Source organism: Dreissena polymorpha, chromosome 3, assembly GCF_020536995.1.
Source record: "Dreissena polymorpha isolate Duluth1 chromosome 3, UMN_Dpol_1.0, whole genome shotgun sequence".
Classification (NCBI taxonomy): Eukaryota; Metazoa; Mollusca; class Bivalvia; order Myida; family Dreissenidae; genus Dreissena; species Dreissena polymorpha.
Window position 1 is genome coordinate 80,202,933 of NC_068357.1, and position 17,305 is coordinate 80,220,237.

At 35.3% G+C, this 17,305-nt stretch overlaps 1 long non-coding RNA gene across 2 annotated transcripts; it reads left to right on the forward strand.

The window, feature by feature from the left end:
• The first annotated feature begins 11,954 nt into the window (after positions 1 to 11,954).
• LOC127873800 (uncharacterized) lies at positions 11,955 to 17,305 on the forward strand. Of its 2 annotated transcripts, XR_008046393.1 has the most exons (5): positions 12,052 to 12,098; positions 12,267 to 12,301; positions 12,934 to 13,125; positions 13,354 to 13,567; positions 15,575 to 17,305. It is a non-coding gene; the product is annotated as an uncharacterized LOC127873800 (long non-coding RNA). The 2 variants fall into 2 exon arrangements; XR_008046392.1 differs by lacking the exon at positions 12,267 to 12,301 and having other exon boundaries at positions 11,955 to 12,098.

Consider the following 17,305-nt stretch of genomic DNA (forward strand, 5'->3'; position numbering starts at 1 on the left):
CGCCATTTCAAAAATTTATCTAATACACAAAACCTTAGCAATTTTGATGCAAATGATCTCTCACATAGCGACGCCAATATAAACATCGAAAAACTCGATTGCGATTTTTCAGTGGACGAGATAAGTAACGTCATTTCTAGTCTCAAATGTAATAAAATTATCACATATTTTTGCCGATTTTTTATCGATTCAAATACGTTTATTGCTACTTATCTTACTCACATTTTTTTTTATTTGGAAGAGGTGTATGTCAAGAATCATGGTGCAAGGGGGCAATTGTACCGATTTTTAAATCAAAGTACTGACAGTACTGGTGTGACGATGCTTTTAAATAGGATTGATATAAAAGCATCTATTTAAAGTTATCTACATCACCACAATTGTGTATGTGGGTACGAAAATTTAGGGTAGGAAAAAAATGGGTACGAAATTTTTGGGTACAAATAATATGCCAAAACAAAAATTAAGTACGTAAAAAGATTTGGTTACGAAAAAAAATTGGGTACGAAAAAAAAATTGGGTACGAAAAATGTAGGGTACGAAAAAAAATTGGGCGTACGGGGAAGAAGTACCCGTGGGGAACTTGATCCTTTCAGCGAAACTGGGAGGCGGGTTACATTCTCGATCAAATATAACAAGAAATATCTTTAAAAAAGTATTTGACGTGTATTTTCTGTACCACTTATCTTAAAAAACTGTCGGTTACAGTAAAACGTTTGTGGGTTATAACATTACGTTTCAGCATATAAATTCAAAACTTGACATGCTCTTTAATTACACCATGCTTTTTAATTTCACATGTATATCATACCAAACTTTATATTTCGTTGTTTCCTTTCCTAAGTTAATGATGCTATGTGTATTTCACAATCCCATGTGCATGAACATATACGTTTGTCTTTTGAATATCGTTCCTTTTCTCTAATTCAATAAGCTCAGACATGTTTGTTCGTTAAGTACGGCAATAATTTCATGATGATACCCGATCGAAAGTGGGTATGAGCACATAGTCGTTAGAGCACTTGAATACGTGAGTTCGCCCATGAACACATGGTAATGTTAACTAAATCTTGGCGATATGGCCTAATATGTGTTTAAAACAGCAAACAATACCCAACAAACGATTGAATTGTCAAACATAGTATGTGCACTGATGTGGCTCTGTAATTTATGTTTGACAAGTTTATAAAATATGCAAAATGAGAAAGCACGCAGAAACGAGTATCACAGATATGATACGGCTATTATGCTGTTTGTATACCATATTCGCTACACCGTTTACAAATGGCAGGTTCGAAATAATTCGTTTTCTTTACACTCGTGATCGCCTTGAAAGTTAATTATATACGTTTTAATTCGCAATTTATTTACTGAATCACGACAAATGTCAAATACAATACAGAAAATGCATAGTTGTTTCATTGATCTATAAACATATAATTGATTGAATATAACTGATTTAAAATTAACGTTTTCAAACTATTATTAAATCTTTTCCCAGAATATGCTGTCCTATTTATAGCTGAGCTTCCTATACCTTTATCAATGATAATCAGCGAGGTATGCCGATTAGAAAAATCGAGCTATCTCAATCGGACTGGCTCGGTCTTTTACATAGGTTGTCATTGTGAAGAATTTTTTTCATGGTCAGCATCGTCAAAAAGGAGATATTACTTACCCAGCAAATTATAGGGGAATCACTCTCATAAATATAGTTGCAAAATTTTTCTCTCTTGCTCTTAGAAATAGGATTGATAAATGGTGCGAAAATAATCAGACATTTAACACAGCTCAGTATGGATTCAGAACAAATCGCAGAACGGATGACTTTATTTTTATATTTCATTCACTCATATAAATTACACTTGTAAAAAAACATAAGTTATACTGTGCATTTGTATACTATAAAAAGAATTTTGATACAGTAATCCATGATGCATTATGGATAAAATTAAAATACAATCTGGAATAAGTTCTAAGATGATAAATATGATCAAATCTATTTATAGTAATGTAAAAGCGTGTATTAAAACTCTTCTGATATGTCGTATTCATTTTTTTTTTAAATCTCACTCGGTGTCAAACAAGGAGAGCCATTTTCCCCTCTTCTGTTTATTCTGTTCATTAATGACGTCAAAAAGATAATTGGATATAATAACCCTTACGCAGAATGATTTAGATATCTTATCGGTTTTATGTTATTATTTGCGGACGACATTGCCTTATTTACCACTGATCATGGCAGTCTACAAAAATAAACTCAATTCTCTGTATCAATACTCATATAAATGGGGTTTCAAGATTAAATCAAACAAAACAAAAATATGCATCTTCGAAAAAAGGAAAAGCAATTGTAAGTTTCGTTGGACAATTAACAATGAGATTTTTGAAGTGGTCGATTACTTTTGCTATCTAGGCATTTATTTTTCGTCAAATGGTAAATTTAATCATAGAGTAAAAATCTTGAATGATCAGGCCTTGAAGGCGTACAACCACTTGCTGTCGATTTTTAGTAGAGTTTCCTTAGATATTAAAACAAAACTTCCACTTTTTGATGCATTTGTAGTCCCTATTTTGTTAGAGCTGACGTTTAGGGGAATATACACTTTTACTGACTAAGACAAACTGCATATCAAAATGAAAACATTGTATACAAATTGTAGTTTTTTTTAAATAAATACCTGATATTACTATAAGGATTTCCTTTTTCTTAGTCCGCATTTTACACTACCCCGGTTTACCCGAAGAATACACCTGATGCTTTTTCTGCGCATGCGCAGGTGTACTTCCGATTATAACACATGTTATTCAGTCTTCCTTTTCGGCGAAACTGTTCGCAAGGATAGACAAAATAACATGAGGGGAGGAGGGTGGGAATCCTGTAATATCAGGTTAGTATTTATTCATAAAACTACAATTTGTATACACATTTTACAATTTTATTTCATACAATACTTACCTGATATTACTATAATGATTTTCTAGATAAACTGGCAATATCCCAAGAGGTGGGTGTTATTTTGTAAAATAAAGCAAGTATATAAACTTACCTATTTGATGACAGTAACACTGTCTTTCCTTTTTTCCACTGAAAACTTTCTCAGTGACAGTGGTGACTAATCGCTTGTAGTCTAAACATATATACCAGAAATAACAGTCACAACCCTCCTATTTACACACGTATGCATCAAAAACTGCTCCTTAGCAGTTATAACCTCCTAATCGTTATGGTATTGCAGTCCGCCGAAAAAGCGCACATGTGGAAACTTTGTGATACATCATGCTTACTTAAGCATTAAAAAAGTTTAAATTCACAAGATTCAAATAATGTTTTGTAAAAGTGGTCTCCCTTGACCATTCTGCTGCCTCTAGAACCTGCTTGAGAGATGCGTTCTTGAATAAAGCCCAAGAGGGCTCAACACTTCTTTTTCTGAATGTTTATTCACTGTCTTGTGATAAAATTTGATAATGGACACTAACCATCTTGTTATTGTGACTGGAGTCACTGGATGATGAGGTTTATTAATTGCCAAAAGCAATTTTACAATATCTCTTCCATTGGTACATCTATATTTTTTTGTACTCTTGAAGTTTTATGTAAGTGCCCTCTTAGGATCCAACAATTTGTCACTAGGAAAATGAGGCACAAAAATATTGTTACTCTGATGATTAGGCCTATCAGTTTTGTAAAAAAAACCAGTTCTCAAAAACGTAACCCCATGTTTTTGAACATTTACTTACCCTTCTCCAACAGTGAGAGATTGTAAATCACTACACCTCCTAAATGTTGATATCGCCAACAGGAAACAGGCTTTCCAGGTGACATACTTCAAGGACGCCGCTCGCATGGGTTCAAAGGTGGTCTCTTCAGGCAAGCTAAAACAGAAAAAGATCCCATTCTGAAACCAATCTACGCATGGATGGACGTTCATTAAACACCCCTGTCAACAGCCTGATAATGTAAGGATGTTGACCTATGGGTATTATCAATAGGAGCAATAACTGCCGACAACATTGATCTATATCCATTAATGGTTCTGTATTTTAATCCATTATTAAACAAGAATGTCAGAAAAGCTGCACAATGCACTACAGTTGCTGAATATGGATCAATCTGTTGTTTATTACACCAACTATTGAATTGTCTAAGTTTTGATGTGTAATCCCTTTGTGTACCTTTCCCTCAAGATTTGGCAAGTAAGGCTCTAGTGTCTTTTGAAAACCCTTTTGTAGAGAAACTTCTGTCGATAACAGCCATGCAGTCAACTCCAGAGCCTACGGTTCTGGATGACTGACCAGACCCTTGCATTGAGTTAACAGGACTTACAGGGGAGACAATTTGATTGGGCATGTCAGCAACAGACTCAATAATGTCGGATACCACAGTTGTCTCGGCCATAAATGGGCAATCAAGATCATTGTACACCGAGACTGTTGTAAATGAGTCAGAACTCTGGGTAACAACTAAATAGGCGGAAATGCATACACAAATATGTTCTGCCACATTATTGACAGAGCATCCAGAGTAAATGCTTGCGGGTGGGGAAGCCATGAACAAAACAGAGGAGTTTTTTGTTCTCCAATGTTGCAAAAAGATCCAACTGAGGTTGACCCCACAGATTGAAATTTCGAGACCCAAAATGTGAACCGCTTTGATTGATTTTGTGTTTCAATGCCAACTCCCAAAGTCCCATAGTTAGATGGCACAACTGGACAGACTTTGCCCCCCCCCCCCCTGACGATTGAGATATTGACAAACAGTGGTATTGTTCGATCTGATCAGTACATTATGACTCTTCAAGCGTGATAGAAAATGCCTTAATCATAAAATCACTACCTTCATCTCCAGACCATTGATATGCACCCTTTTGTCTTGAACAGACCAGTGACCCTGTCAATTGAAATTGTTTGCATTACCACCCCACCCCCACTTCTTGCTTGCATCTGTGGTTAGAGTTACTGGAAAAGAGATTTTGCTGAAAGATCTGTAACCACCAATTTAAATGCTGAGCAAGCTGTGGAGTAATGTTCACTAAAAGTTCATAGACATGTACTTTGGATTCCAGTGCTCCAAAAGATGAAGTTGTATGGGTCTCCTGAACAATTTTGCATTGGGTATCCGTTCTAGACACGAGGCTATCATACCCAGAAGAACCATGTAATCTCTGGCCGTTAAATTTCCCAATAGAATTTTGGTCACCGCAAATTTTAAGCTATTTTGTCTTACTTGAGTGGCAAAAAACAAGACCTTCCTATACACTGAACAGGCTTCCTAAATATGTCACTGTCTGACATTGGACTAACTGAGATTTCTCTATGTTTACAATCCAACCTAGTTGAGACAAGAGGTTGAGAGCTGTGGATACGTTTTCTAACAAAAGAGCGCGAATTTTGTTTAGACAGAGCCAATCGTCCAGATAATTGGATTATCTCAGACCCAGTTTTCTCAGATGAGCTACTACCACAGAACTGACTTTTACGAATGTCCTCGGAGGGTTGTTGAGGGACCAAAACAGAGAGCCCGAAACTGATAAGCTACTCCGTGGAAACAAAATCTTTGATACTTGCGATGACTTTTGTGTATCATGATATGGTAATACGCATCTTTTAGGTCTATCATCACAGCCCAATCTCCTAGCTCGACTAAGTTCAAGACTTGAGCAATTGTTTCCATTTTGAAATGCTGTTTTCTGAGATACCGGTTTAGAGATTTTTGATTGACTACAGGCCTCATTTCCCCATTCTTTTTTGGCACTAGGAATAGCGTAGCGTAGAAATCTTCGTACATTTAATTACATTTTTCTGCTCCCCTAAAATTGTTTTTGGGTATATAGTCGCCGCTTCGTCGGTCCGTCCGACCTTCCGTCCGTCCTTCCGTCCGTCCGTGCACAATTTTTGTCCGGGCTATTTCTCAGCTAATGACCGGAATTCAATTAAACTTTATGGGAAGCTTCACTACCAAGAGGAGATGTGCATATTATCAGCGGGTTCTGGTCGGATGATTTTTCACAGAGTTATGGACCTTAAATTTTTTCCATTAACTGTACATATAGTGCAATTCTTGTCCGGGCTACTTCTCAGCAACTAATGACCGGAATTCAATGAAACTATATGGGAAGCTTTACTACCAAGAGGAGATGTGCATATTATCAGCGGGTTCTGTTCGGATGATTTTCACAGAGTTATGGCTCTTTGAATTTTTTTTCCATTAACTGTACATATGCTACAATTCTTGTCCGGGCTATTTCTCAGCAACTTATGACCAGAATTCAATGAAACTTTATGGGAAGCTTCACTACCAAGAGGAAATGTGCATGTCATCAGCCGGTTCTGGTCGGATGATTTTGCACAGAGTTATGGCCATTTGAAATTTTCCATTGTACATATAGTGCAATTCTTGTCCGAGCTATTTCTCAGCAACTTACTACGGGAATTCAATTAAACTTTATGGGAAGCTTCACTACCAACAGGAGATGTGCATATTATCAGCCGGTTATGGTCAGAGTGTTTTTCACAGAGTTATGGCCCTTTGAAATTTTCCATGGTACATATAGTGCAATTCTTGTCCAAGCTATTTCTCAGCAACTTATCACGGGAATTCAATGAAACTTTATGGGAAGCTTCACTACCAACAGGAGATGTGCATATTATCAGCGGGTTCTGGTCGGATGATTTTCACAGAGTTATGGCCCTTTGAAATTTTCCATTAACTGTACATATAGTGCAATTCTTGTCCGGGCTATTTCTCAGCAACTAATGACCGGAATTCAATGAAACTTTATGGGAAGCTTCACTACCAAGAGGAAATGTGCATGTCATCAGCCGGTTCTGGTCGGATGATTTTTCACAGAGTTATGGCCTTTTGAAATTTTCCATTGTACATATATATATATTTTCCATTAACTGTACATATAGTGCAATTCTTGTCCGAGCTATTTCTCAGCAACTTACTACGGGAATTCAATTAAACTTTATGGGAAGCTTCACTACCAACAGGAGATGTGCATATTATCAGCCGGTTATGCTCTACAACTGATTTCACTCGCTCTGTATTAATCGAATGCTATTATTGTTATTATTGTATTGTACGCTTAAATGTTGTATTGGTGTATGTCTTGGCCATAATTAAACTCAAATAGATTGTGAATGGCCAAAATATGCCGATTCGCCAATAAATGATGAAATGATGAAATTGTTATTATTTCAAAATATAGCTACCCATCCAGTTAAATATACAATTGTAATGTTAAATTATACGCACTATGTGAAGTTGGAATTTAACATATTTGCAATAATTATAATGTGCTGTTTTACCTATTGTGTTTATTTATTTTACGAAATTATAAGTAAAATAGATACTTGCATATACAAATTTATTTAATGCTCTGAATGTATTTTTGTAAAATTCTGTGAATACTTTTTTGTTTTATTAGTACTTTTTTAATGTTTTATTTATTAACAGTGATGGTATTTTTATCATTTTCATTGTATTTTTAAACTGTGTTAATGCACACATCAACACGGTTTCTTTTTTTTAGGATTAAACAAAAAATCAAATTAAACATCCAGTTTTGAAGTGAAATCAATTAAAATGATACTATTATATATGCAAGTGTCTATTTTACTTATATTTTGTAAGAATTAATAACCGGTAAAACTGCATGTAATGCATTGTTGAAAAAACACAATTGATGTCTTACTCCAACTTTACATTATAACAGTGTGTTCCTAGGATAATGAAGAAATACTGGAATCTCAAATTGTGTCATATCATTGTTTCTAATCTCAACATTAGCAGTAACCCTTCTCAAAATGAAATGTGCTTTTTACCAAAATGCACTTAACAAATTGCATTTTATCTGCACTTTTTTGAAAGCGTATCGTCTGCAGAAGAATTTTGTTAAGTGTACACTTTAATGCATTAATTCTGCATTTTTAGAATCAGATGAAGCTTTTTTCATGTTCTTTTAAATTTGGGAGTGTATTTTTTTTTAATATAAATAATCCACTTTTTCTTAGACAGTGGATTTTAAGTGCATCTTTTTAATTTAAATGAATTAAGTGTATCTTTTCTAGGTTAGGAATAATATATATAACTCATTCTTAAGAGAATTATTAGGTGTCTGCTAAAACTTAAAATAAGTAAACAAGTATTTTTTTCCATTGGGGCCATACAATTAAAATGTTTACCACATATCAAACACTGTAGCTAATGAATAGGATTCTCAATGAAATGCTGGCAACTTCAAACATCATTCTTTTTTGTAAGTACCATTTAATCATTAAAATGGTATTACATGTTGAACAAAAAGATTGTTAGGTAAGAAGCTAAAGTGACATTATTCAAGAAGCTTTTTCTCTTAAAGATTCACTAACACAACATCCAGTTAAAACAGTTTCAACAGCTTTATTCGCAACAACAGTAAATATTTGTAGTGTTAACAACAATCACCCAAATAAATATTATTAATATAATTTTTTATAGAAATTCTGACTACATATGTAAAGGATTATTTCAATATCTGTGAAAAATATAGGGATATGGAGTAGCTGTACACACAATTTAAGTGGAACATTTTAAGTACAACGAGAGATGTATTTGTCAGAAACACAATGGCCCCTATTGCGCTGCTTTGAAGCGATATATATGAACCCTGATCTTGAAGGATGACCTTGACCTTTCACCACTCAAAATGTGCAGCTCCATGAGATACACATGCATGCCAAATATCAAGTTGCTATCTTCAATATTGCAACAGTTATGGCCAAGGTTAAAGTTTTGGGACAAACACAATGACTGACTGACTGACTGACTGACTGACTGACTGACTGACTGACTGACTGACTGACTGACTGACTGACTGACTGACTGACTGACTGACTGACTGACTGACTGACTTCAAGAGTTTCTGCTGTGTTCAACTGCATGTGTGTCATATAACGTATTCAGTATTATGGGTATGAGAGTCCCATCCACTGCTCCCAGTACTTGTGACAGAATCCATCCTTCATGCACATTTGTTGTTGTACATGGACTGAAAACCTATAGAATGTATCGTGTTACATAATTTACCAGTCTTGCTAATTCTACAGCAACATTACATTTAAATAACAATATGTGATTTTTATGCGAAAAAAGCAGAATAATCATTGTATCGTGTTCACCATAACACAAATAAACTATTACTATAACACCACCAACTCAATTATCAACACCAACAGCTTGTTTTTAGTAGATATTCGCATCACCACCAAATTCAGCAGCCGGAACAATATCATTTGCATCACCTTCATTTGCACCAGCATCGCTACCACCTACTGCAGCATCACCACCTAAGTCAACAGCCTGAACAATATAATTAGCATCACTTTCATTGGTACTAGCATCGCTACCACCTACTGCAGCATCTCCACCGAAGTCAACAGCCTGAACAATATCATTTGCATCACCATCATTGGCACCAGCATTGCTACCACCTACTGCAGCATCTCCACCGAAGTGAACAGCCTGAACAATATCATTTGCATCACCTTCATTGGCACCAGCATTGCTACCACCTACTGCAGCATCACCACCGGCATTCAAATCAAAATGATGGACATGAGCAACACGCTACCCTTCATAAGCAGCACTTTTTTTCATCAAATACAAGTCCGCGAAAGAAAGATATTATGTTTTATCGATATATATACCTACTGGTTTCAGAAACGAATATAATGTTAGTAGATTTTATATTTCGGACATCTTAGAGAGACTTCAATGGGCTGACATCACCAATATACTCGAAATTTGAAAACATCGCGTTTGGGTGATTCAAAATGCACATGGTGATGTAATATTTTTTTTATCTTAAAAATGAATTGAATATTTTCGCAAATGTATTATTGTGTGTATACAAACCACGAAATAAAGATGTCTCAAGTAAGCATGGATATGCGTAGGCCTACATGATTTTAAGAAACGATATACACCTACAAGAATTTCAAAAGTGACACTCTAAAAACAATTTAGTTGCACACACTTCCTCATTTCACAACCGTTCATACGATGTAAAGATTAAGAAAACCTGTGTTGGTGAATCTATTTAATATAAAATGAAAACCTTTAGACATAATTCGTTTAACCATCGATGCAATTCTATACGCTTGATAATAATGTAGAGATATGTATTCAAAAGATGGTAAAATAATATTCAGGTCTTTTGTTTAGATCATTCAGTGAGAAAAGACTCGCGACAACAAGTCTCTTGGGATATATTTTGTGTTTTTGCAATATGCATACCGTTTAAATAACAATAAGTATTATATTTCAAATGCAGCCCTGCATGTTTGCGCTACACATGTGGTCTGGGCAACAGCGTTACACACAATCAACTCGTGCAATGAAACCCATCGGAATAACAGTCATGTAGTATCCGCTTTTCATTACATCTATATGAGCATGGTATAATAACGCTGGTGATGATGTAATTGCTTGTAAGTCATATCACAATAACGATACATTATTACAAGTAGGGATGGGATCGAATATCCGATTATTCGAATATTCGAAAATCGGCCGAATATTCGATTCCAGAATTCATATTCGAATATTCTATTTTATGCAAAGACACTTTCGAAAAAGTTATAAGTTCATGTACAAAGTCGCCGTTTTGGTTTCCATGATAAGTCATTGCTCTGATAACAGCTTCCATTAATGAACGAGATAATAATTGGCAGACGGGATGGTATAAGGAGTGGGACCAATCCTCGATGTACTATCAATTCATAGTTATGCAATATGTACAAATTATTTTCTGAAAATCAGTCGAAAATGAAAGTAAATTTATGTTAAACATTTACGTATATTGATAAACATTAAAAAAATGTGTTTTGACAGTTTTTTTTAAACCTCATCGGTCAATTGTATAAAAAGTGGTTAATATTAACTTCAGTAACTTGATTAACGCAGTTATTTACATGGTAATGTTACCGCAAGATAATTGTATTTGTATAAACGATTAAACGATGGTTACTACGTTGTAACCTAACCATTGAAATTTGTTAAAGGGACTGTCAACCGCGATTGCTGAAAAAAAATCTAAAATACCGTAATTTTTCTTAAGTAAATTGATCATTTTATATATAAAATATAAACAATTCACTGCGCATGCACAATTTGCTTTGTTGTGTTTACCACGTGACGATCATGATCAATCTACTTGCGTTATTTATAGTTAACTGGTAGTTACCTGGTAGACATACCCAGTAAAATGTATTACCGAATATACTGAAAATATGAAAACTTAACAACTTTTTTCAAGTAATGTAATATACCAGTCGTGATATTTTAATCAATATAAACTAATAATTGTAAAAAACACGGTTTAAGAACTTTTCTTTGTTCAGCAATCGCGGTTGACAGTTCCTTGGATGAAAGAAAATCTTGATAAACTTTAAGCAAACCAATATGGGAGGGAATATCCGCCAGTGCATGCATGCTGCTAAATTACAATTTCATTTTGCTAAATTACAATTTCATTTTGCTTAATGACAATTGTATGTTACTTTATGACAACACCATGTTGATATATTACAATTGGTAATACACGCGATTACATGCATGTTGCTAAATGACAATTGCATTTGGCTTTGTTTTATTTGTTTTGCGTGTTTATGCTTTTTTCTATCAGTTATTGTTACATTACCTGCATGCTTCGTTTTATGTTTACTCGATGTATGCAAATCACGTATTCTTGCGAGTAAAATACAAATGAATCATTTCTGTTAAAAAGTTCATGTGGCTATCTTCTTGTTGCTAAACTATTATCATTTCAATACTTAGTAAAAACGTAAAAAGGCATATTTTTTGTAAGTTATACTAAGCGAAATGAATAAGCACAAGGCAGCAGCTAACATGAAGTAAGCTGAATGCCGAATGCATTAAGACGAATGCATTAGTAATATTGAATTCATACACGTCGGAGAATCAGAGTTTTCTGTACTTTTCGGTAGTTTTCGTAAAAGGTTAATAATCAGAACGGTGTTGTATTCCATATCTACCGGATGAATTACTCTACCGCGTCGTTTCGACCGTATCTTCCACTGTTCTTATTCAGGTAAAAGTTCCTTTTTTATTGTATTTGCTTATTAGGTTAATTGCATACGATTAAAATCCCCATTTCTAACGTTTCGAGTTGTCATTTGGTTTGTGATTAAGGTCTACTGTATTTAAAGTTAATGGACGTAATCTTGTTTCATTTACACGTCAAACGTACCACTGTCAGAACGTCCCATAGTATCAACTATCATTGTGACGAAGGTGAGTTTCGATGATCAAGACGTCTAACTGTTGACTTGTTTCAGTTTAACTATTAATTTCATACTGTTTTCATTGCATATCTTCGTAACAATGTCTTTATATAAGCAAATCGTACCTAGGTTCATGGTAAAATCGTATCTTAATGATTCTTATTCAAATTATTCATTTTTATTGTTTTTTACTAGTTTATCCCAAATACGGCATAGACATTCATATTTAATTAAAATGGAAAGCATTGTGAGAAAATAAGTATGCACAGTTACCCCATTGACAAACAATAATAATTATGTTTTCTGGAATTTAATGGTTTCTATTTTCCATATCAAATGTTTATATTTCTGATACTGTTTTATACTGTTATCAATATATGTTGACCATCTTACATCTATTTCTGAATATTGGGTACGAGATGACTTTGGATAGGTACCAGTTGACCAAAAAAACAACAGGTATAAGTTGACCAAAATGGGTTGGGGTTGAATGCAGTACGGGTTGAACAGTAATATCTAACAGGTGTCTTCAAACAGACACATTTTGATGAAGATTGTTGACTGTAGACTTAAATAGTAGATTGATCTTGTTTGTCTTTGCATCTTTAATGTGTAGCTTAATGACCCAGTTAATGTTTTCAGTTTGTAACTCAGGGGTCCTGGGTTCGATCCTCACATGCGGCGCTGATTTTTTTCATGGGAGTTTCCTCTGGCAAGACTGCAGAGCCCTAGCCTAGTACTGGTGAAACCCAGGAAGCATAAATAATTGAATCTTTGCCTTAATGAAAGTTAAATACACTGCCGTAAACACCATACAAACAAACACCTCAAGATGTAAGTACATGTAGGAGTATGGGGGGTATGAAGATTTCTCATAAAGATGGTACTTAGATGAACAAAGCAGATACGATCATATTTCTGTGAAAAAAAGTATAGAAATTTAGATCACCAAGTGTAATATCTGACTACGTAACAGTTATTATCTCTCAAATCTATCATTATACTACATAATAGTGACTTGTTTTTGTAAATAAAAAATAATGTACATGAATACATTTGCAGATATGAGCCAACAGCAAAGAGAAGCTGCTCTTTTAAGAAAGGCAGCAGATTTGTTGAATGTCAACACAAGTGACAGGAGTACACAATACCAGCACCAGCACCAGTGCTGCAAAGGCAATTTTTGCACCTGAGAGTAAAATAAGGAGGCATGGACATGCAAATACAGGAACTGTGGCAGTATCAGCACTGGACTATTACACCCAGGTGCTATCAGGTAGGCATCACTAAAGAGGACTGTGCTAGATATTTTGGAATTACAGTCTATACCAAACTGATTCTTTTTTAATGTAAAGATTTCTATTGTTTCATGATAATCATGCATATACATCTTATTTTACTGTGCAAACTTAAAGAAGTCATTTATTATGCCCCCCTTCGAAGAAGAGGGGGTATATTGCTTTGCACATGTCGGTCGGTCTGTCGGTCGGTCGGTGTGTGGGTCGGTCGGTCTGTCCACTAGGTGGTTTCCGGATGATAACTCAAGAACGCTTAGGCCTAGGATCATGAAACTTCATAGGTACATTGATCATGACTCGCAGATGACCCCTATTGATTTTGAGGTCACTAGGTCAAATGCCAAGGTCACTGTGACCCGAAATAGTAAAATGGTTTCCGGATGATTATTCAAGAACTCTTATGTCTAGGATCATGAAACTTGATAGGTAGATTGATCATGACTAGCAGATGACCCTTATTGATTTTCAGGTAACTAGGTCAAAGGTCAAGGTCACGGTGACCCGAAATAGTAAACTGGTTTCCGGATGATAACTCAAGAACGCTTATGCCTAGGATCATGAAACTTGATTGGTACATTGTGCCCCCCTTGGAAGAAGAGGGGGTATATTGCTTTGCACATGTCGGTTGGTCTGACGGTCGGTCGGTCCGTCCACCAGGTGGTTTCCGGATGATAACTCAGGAACGCTTAGGCCTAGGATCATGAAACTTCATAGGTACATTGATCATGACTCGCAGATGACCCCTATTGATTTTGAGGTCCCTAGGTCAAAGGTCAAGGTCACTGTGATCCGAAATAGTAAAATGGTTTCCGGATGATAATTCAAGAACGCTTATGCCTAGGATCATGAAACTTAATAGGTAGATTGATCATGACTAGCAGATGACCCCTATTGATTTTCAGGTCACTAGGTCAAGGTCACGGTGACCCGAAATAGTAAAATGGTTTCCAGATGATAACTCAAGAACGCTTATGCCTAGGATCATGAAACTTGAAAGGTACATTGATCATGACTCCCAGATGACCCCTATTGATTTTCAGGTCACTAGATCAAAAGTCAAGGTCACGGTGACCTTTAATAGTAAAATGGTTGTGGGATGATAACTCAAGAACGCTTATGCCTAGGATCATGAAATTTGATAGGTACATTGATCATGACTGGCAGATGACCCCTATTGATTTTCAGGTCACTAGGTCAAAGGTCAAGGTCACAGTGATCCGAAATAGTAAAATGTTTTCCCGATGATAACTCAAGAAAGCTTACGGCTAGGATCATGAAACTTCATAGGTACCTTGATCATGACTCGCAGATGACCCCTATTGATTTTCAGGTCACTAGGTCAAAGGTCAAGGTCACAGCGACAAAAAACATATTTACAAAATGGCTGTCACTACAACTGAGAGCCCATATGGGGGGCATGCATGTTTTACAAACAGCCCTTGTTATTAAATACTTCCTAATTATTGTTTACAAGACCTTCCTGCACTTTCAATTTGTTCTGGAAACCCTCTAAATAATAAATGTTGAGGAAACAAGCTTTTAGCAGCTAACTCTAAAAAGGTTTATGGTTTGAGTTCCATAGTTTAGGATATTTCAAACACTTTTGAATTGAAAAAAAAAAAAATTCCCAAGTGTACCCGTCCTTTTTCCAATGGGGTAAAGACATTGCTGCAATACAGACAATAAGATTCCACAACACGGCACTTATAAGTACTGTATACAAATAAACATGTGTATCGAGTTGAGTCAGGTTCAAACTGCAAAGGTTATACCGGTAACTCTGCTGGTATCAGTTATAGCATTAAAATGTTTTTTTGCCCTTAAATCCAAGGCCAATAACTGTAATAAGTTATCAGTTATAAAATTGCATATACTTAACGTTTCTTAATAAGGCCTAAGCTCTTGCATAAGTCAAGCTAAATATGAAATGATTTCAACCTTAACAAGACAAATGTGTTGCTTTCACTTTCCTACTTTAAAAGCAGGTCCCTTGTTACAACTGAAGACCCCTGTTGAAGGAGCTAGACGAGACCCAAAAAGACACCAGCACAGCGGTGAATCAGATTAACTGGAGCTACAAGCAGCTTAAGAAAAATCTTCAGGGACCAGTCTAAATGTTCTGATAATGATAATAGAGTGTGCTATGTGTTTTATTTCTAAGAATTTTGGCTACTCTGTATTCAATATCCGAAGTGGTATCTAATTAAGATTTAGAAAAAATAAGGCCAATCTTAATAAAAAATATTCTGCTGGTTGGAACATATTGAACTGTTTATTCAATCATGCAGCAATTTGTTGTTTGCCATTTGAGCATTTGGCATGCTTAAGCTCAACATAATATTAGAAAAATTGATTTATTTCACATTATTTAACTTATCTTGCGATGATTTTACAAACATATTGTTCACTTATTTTGTACATTGGTAAGCAGATATGTTCTTGCTAGATTTCAATGGTGTATTTTTTAGTAAAAATGTCTTGCATTTCTTTTTTGTTGTGCTGACATTGAGACATTAGTTATAATTTGTTTGCAGTAAACGGCCTAGGTTAAGTAGACCTGGTATTCATTCAAATTGAGCCGCGTTCTGGGGAAATTGGCTTTATGCATGAGTGTGAAGTGTCCTTCCTGATTAGCTTATGTGGTCCACACATGCTTATCCGGGACAACAATTTCGGCCTAGACTGGATTTTCTTTTTCTAAAATACTTTCCTTCAACGAAAATTCTCATAAAACCAGAAAGTTTCTTCCCTGATTAGCCTGTGCCGTACAAGTAAATCTGCGACGACACTTTAGGAACATGCATTAAAACCCCATTTTCCCTACAGCAAGGGTCAATTGTATGTTTTTCCTTTCAATATTCACATGCCCTTTATTTTAGGATCATACAGATTCTAAATGCCTATTTATTGTAAGCTGAATATTCAGTCATAACCAAAAAGCGTCATAAGATCTTTAATAAGACAGGACCCTGAATTCTAGCATTTAATGAGGTTATGTGCTTTTCCACACTCATTCTATGTCTTTTTATAAGTAATAGGTGAACACTAGCAACAATATAATTTGCTACCAAAAATGTTTTCCATACAGTACTTTCTTGACATGAAAGAAGTTAACACGGTAAAAAAAAGTTTGGCAAACAAAATGACAGGTATTACTTTCTTTGTGGTTCAATTGTATTTATTTTACACAAATTAGAACACCATGATGAAGTATACGTAATTAACAAATATAAATCAGTTTATTTATTAACCCATTTATACCTAGTGGACTATCCCATCCTTCTAAATTGGATCAATTTTTTTCTAAAATTAGGGATGTCTAGTATATTTATTTCTATATTTAGAATATTTCTTACAGAAATTCCTTTAAGCAAACAGCGCTGACCCTGATGAGACGCCACATTATGCGGGTTCTCATCTGGGTCTACGCTGTTTGCCAAGGCCTTTTTTCTAGATGTTAGGCATAAATGGGTTAAGCATCCAAGCATTTACATATAACCGGACAGTAGTGCAATCTCACATGTATATGTAGGTTTTTAACTTATATTGCACCAGTGTAGATTGTTTTGAAAACAATTGTATGATCATGGTAAAGTTGCATATGTCTAGTCATAGGCAGTATGTGTGGGATACACAGCAACAGGACCGGGGGGATCATTTTGTTTTCAGATGATGTTTATGTAATGTGTGTTTCATTCTTATTTTTATTTAACCAG